This window comes from Silurus aristotelis (assembly GCF_946808225.1).
Source record: "Silurus aristotelis genome assembly, chromosome: 23".
NCBI lineage: Eukaryota > Metazoa > Chordata > Actinopteri > Siluriformes > Siluridae > Silurus > Silurus aristotelis.
Genome location: NC_139596.1, coordinates 633,591 through 638,590, shown reverse-complemented (window position 1 = coordinate 638,590; position 5,000 = coordinate 633,591). Strand labels below are relative to the sequence as shown.

At 45.6% G+C, this 5,000-nt stretch overlaps 1 protein-coding gene across 1 annotated transcript in view; it reads left to right on the top strand.

Annotated features, from left to right (window-relative positions):
- unc13ba (unc-13 homolog Ba (C. elegans)) overlaps positions 1-5,000 on the top strand; it is a gene marked incomplete at its 5' end in the record, with an annotated part of 63,464 nt that overhangs the window by 28,341 nt on the left and 30,123 nt on the right. The window lies entirely within an intron of this gene.

Sequence of the window (5,000 nt, the reverse complement as noted above, 5' to 3'; positions counted from 1 at the left end):
TTACTATAGCTCATCAGGAACGACTCGTATCGCTGTGAATCCTGGAAATAAACTCACGCCTGTGTGTGAGACTCAGGTCACGACCTGACGCTGACTCCTCACACACACACACACACACACACACACACACACACACACACACAAACACACACACACACACACAAACACACACTCACCATCTTACTGATCATAAACTACATTTGAATTTGTGCTCTTGTGCCTGTTTGTTACTGTGAGTCAGCACTGAGCTTTCAGTCTTTCCATCACTCTGATCTGTCCATCAGTCAGGAAGGTGGCGCTAGAGGCAGCTAGCTGTGCAGGAGAAGTGATCAGTATTATTTCTAAGAAACAATCATTCAGCGTTTCCACCGAGATGTTTTTCGGAGCTTCATCTGAGGACTATCACACCGAATCACAATGACTCATGGGATATTTATTTTAGAAACGCACGATTCCAGACCTGTGAGCTTCTTCTCCGAGCTCAACTCTCCTCCAGCTCATCATCATCACTGGAAGGAAACCACGCAGCTTTTATCTCCACACCTGGTTAATAAATTGATCTTTAACGACTAGCTGGTGGATTGTGAAGGAACGATGCTGTAACTACTGACACTCCAAAGCGAGGATTCGAAATTCAGACCCGAGATCAAAGTCACTCCGTCAGCTCCAACAAGAGTAAAACCATAAACACAACCCGACATCACCTGAACTTCTTACAGCACACGCTATAAAAACAGGAAGTAAACAGGAAGTGATTGTGAGAGTTGTAACCCCACAGCTCTCCTCAGGAACTATTGATCAGACTGTAGCCCCGCCCACTTCACGTCACCCAGACTGAACACCTCCAGGTGAACTACACGTTTGTTCCTCGTGGTTTCAGCGTACACATTTCACAGATATATAGTTTCCTATATAACAAAATTATTGGCACCCTTTCATTAAACATTACACAATAATTCATGAGTGAACAGTGAGAAATGAGTGAACACGTCTTACTGTGTGTGTGTGTGTGTGTGTGTGTGTGTGTGTGTGTGTAAATGCAGTGTGTTGTTGAGGATATTTATGATTTGTGTTGATCAGCTCCACACACCGAGTGAACAGATTCAAATTTCCTCCTTTTACTGTTTAATTCATCACTTCATCACCACGGAGTCGCACCGAGGATCAGAGTGCACTCATCCCTCCATCATTACTGCACAGAGCGAGAGAGAGAGAGAGAGAGAGAGAGAGAGAGAGGGAGCGAGAGAGAGAGAGAGAGAGGGAGCGAGAGAGAGAGGGAGCGAGGTGATGTGTGGAGTAGAGATGGTTCCAGTGTTTTCTAATTATAAAGAAGAAAAGAACGAAAACAGAGGAGAATAAGACAGCAGATGGCAGGGAGAGGGAGGAAGTGAGAGAGAGAGAGAGAGAGAGAGAGAGAGAGAGAGAGAGAGAGAAAGAGAGAGAGAGAGAGAGAGAGAGAGAGAGAACACACTCAGTCGATAGAGCGGACCTGCTCTGAGCAACAAGCTGAAGTGAGCGTGCAAGAGAAAGAGAGAGGAAGCATTCTGGAGACGAGGAAACAGTGTGTGTGTGTGTGTGTGTGTGTGTGTGTGTGTGTGTGTGTGTGTGGATCTGTTGAATTCTGCGAGTGAGACTGAAACGTGTGTGAGAGCGGTGTGATCAGCGGCGTCGCTCCGTATCCGAGCTCAAAATGCAGGAATAAGAAAGTTCTCCGCGTGAGGTGAGTTCTCACTCCTTCTTCTCCTTCTTCTCTTCCTCTTTCTTCTTCTATTCCTTCTCCTCGGTGGTGTGTTCCTCTCAGGTGTCGAATGAAGCAGCTCTGGAGTGTGTAAATGTGTGTGAGATGTTTGTTAGGTAATAGTAGCGTAACACACTCCAGACTCTGCTGGAGCAGTAAACGTTAGACTGAGACAGACAGACGTGTGGAGGAAGTTCTTTCCTGTTTATATCACGTGACTGCAGCAGGTGGAATCTACCATCACGTCCCGCACCACCTGAATTGTTCCTGAGGTTCTACACAGCGCTTACTTCAGACAAAGTACTTTCAGCATACGATTTACATTCCACTCAAACCCACACTCAGTGTGGAGGATCTGAGTGTAGCTACACACCAAAACACCACGTCTCAGTCTGTGTCTGAGTTAAAATCTGAGATTGTGTGTGAGTCTGAGTCTGAATGATGTGTGTGAGTCTGAGTCTGAAGCATGTGTGTGAGTCTGAGTCTGAAGCATGTGTGTGAGTCTGAGTCTGAGATTGTGTGTGAGTCTGAGTCTGAAGGATGTGTCTGAGTCTGTGTCTGAGTCTCTGTCTGTGTTAAAATCTGAGATTGTGTGTGAGTCTAAGATTGTGTGTGAGTCTGAAGGATGTGTGTGAGTCTGAGACTGAAGCATGTGTGTGAGTCTGAGTCCGAGATTGTGTGTGAGTCTGAGTCTGAAGTATGTGTGTGAGTCTGAGTCTAAAGCATGTGTGTGAGTCTGAGTCTGAAGCATGTGTGTGAGTCTGAGTCTAAAGCATGTGTGTGAGTCTGAGTCTGAGATTGTGTGTGAGTCTGAGTCTAAATGATGTGTGTGAGTCTGAGTCTGAAGGATGTGTCTGAGTCTGTGTCTGAGTCTCTGTCTGTGTTAAAATCTGAGTTTGTGTGTAAGTCTGAGTCTGAGATTGTGTGTAAGTCTGAGTCTGAGATTGTGTGTGAGTCTGAGACTGAGATTGTGTGTGAGTCTGAGTCTGAAGGATGTGTATGAGTCTGAATCTGAAGCATGTCTGTGAGTCTGAGATTGTGTGTGAGTCTGAGTCTGAGATTGTGTGTAAGTCTGAGTCTGAGATTGTGTGTGAGTCTGAGACTGAGATTGTGTGTGAGTCTGAGTCTGAAGGATATGTGTGAGTCTGAGACTGAGATTGTGTGTGAGTCTGAGTCTGAAGGATGTGTGTGAGTCTGAGTCTGAGATTGTGTGTGAGTCTGAGTCTGAAGGATGTGTGTGAGTCTGAGTCTGAGATTGTGTGTGAGTCTGAGTCTGAATGATGTGTGTGAGTCTGAGTCTGAAGCATGTGTGTGAGTCTGAGTCTGAAGCATGTGTGTGAGTCTGAGTCTGAGATTGTGTGTGAGTCTGAGTCTGAAGGATGTGTCTGAGTCTGTGTCTGAGTCTTTGTCTGTGTTAAAATCTGAGATTGTGTGTGAGTCTGAGATTGTGTGTAAGTCTGAAGGATGTGTGTGAGTCTGAGACTGAAGCATGTGTGTGAGTCTGAGTCTGAGATTGTGTGTGAGTCTGAGTCTGAAGTATGTGTGTGAGTCTGAGTCTGAAGCATGTGTGTGAGTCTGAGTCTGAAGCATGTGTGTGAGTCTGAGCCTGAGATTGTGTGTGAGTCTGAGTCTAAAGCATGTGTGTGAGTCTGAGTCTGAGATTGTGTGTGAGTCTGAGTCTGAATGATGTGTGTGAGTCTGAGTCTGAAGCATGTGTGTGAGTCTGAGTCTGAAGCATGTGTGTGAGTCTGAGTCTGAAGGATGTGGGTGAGTCTGAGATTGTGTGTGAGTCTGAGTCTGAAGGATGTGTATGAGTCTGAATCTGAAGCATGTCTGTGAGTCTGAGATTGTGTGTGAGTCTGAGTCAGATTGTGTGTGAGTCTGAGTCTGAAGGATGTGTCTGAGTCTGTGTCTGAGTCTCTGTCTGTGTTAAAATCTGAGTTTGTGTGTAAGTCTGAGTCTGAGATTGTGTGTAAGTCTGAGTCTGAGATTGTGTGTGGGTCTGAGACTGAGATTGTGTGTGAGTCTGAGTCTGAAGGATATGTGTGAGTCTGAGACTGAGATTGTGTGTGAGTCTGAGTCTGAAGGATGTGTGTGAGTCTGAGTCTGAGATTGTGTGTGAGTCTGAGTCTAAAGTATGTGTGTGAGTCTGAGACTGAGATTGTGTGTGAGTCTGAGTCTGAAGGATATGTGTGAGTCTGAGACTGAGATTGTTTGTGAGTCTGAGTCTGAAGGATGTGTGTGAGTCTGAGTCTGAGATTGTGTGTGAGTCTGAGTCTGAAGGATGTGTGTGAGTCTGAGTCTGAGATTGTGTGTGAGTCTGAGTCTGAAGGATGTGTGTGAGTCTGAGTCTGAGATTGTGTGTGAGTCTGAGTCTGAAGGATGTGTGTGAGTCTGAGTCTGATGGATGTGTGTGAGTCTGAGTCTGATGGATGTGTGTGAGTCTGAGTCTAAGATTGTGTGTGAGTTTGAAGGATGTGTGCATTAATGATCGTACTGCATGTTTAGCTTTAGATCAAATAAGAGACGGTTGTATGTGATTGGATTGGATTTTTGTCCTCCCAGATCAGACGTGTGTGTGTCCTCTCTGTAACACTGAGACTTCTAATCCATTGCTCTTACACAGTCATTCCTGCAGCAACACACTTATACGCTTTGTCAACCAGTAAAGTATAGGACAAGAAGCAAGTGTGTGTGTGTGTGTGTGTGTGTGTGTGTGTGTGTGTGTGTGTATGTGTGCGCACGCACGTATGTGCGTGCTGGTGTGTGGCTCTGTGTGTGTGTGTGTGTGTGTGTGTGTGTGTGTGTGTGTGTGTGTGTGTGTGTGTGTGTGTGAGAGCACTTGTGTGTGTGTGCGCATATGTGCGTGTGGGTGCGTGCGCGCGCGCGTGTGTGTGTGTGTGTGTGTGTGTGTGTGTGTGTGTGCATCAAGCAAATGGTTGGATACAACAGGAGGCAACGCTGCAGAAAGTGTACTGTTACTGCTGATTTGATTTATCAAGCCGCACACACACACACACACACACACACACACACACACACACACACACACACACACAGAGTGTATATATAGTGTATATATATTAAGAGACTAAACAGAGTGAAAGAGCAGGAAGAAAGAGGGAAGAGACAAATAAATGTAATAACACAAAGAGCAATTCAGACACAGACAAATAACCAATACTGTCTGTAGTGTATTAACTCTGTATTTCCTCTCTGATCTCTCCTCCTCTTTGATCTCTCCTCCTCTCTGTTCCCTCCT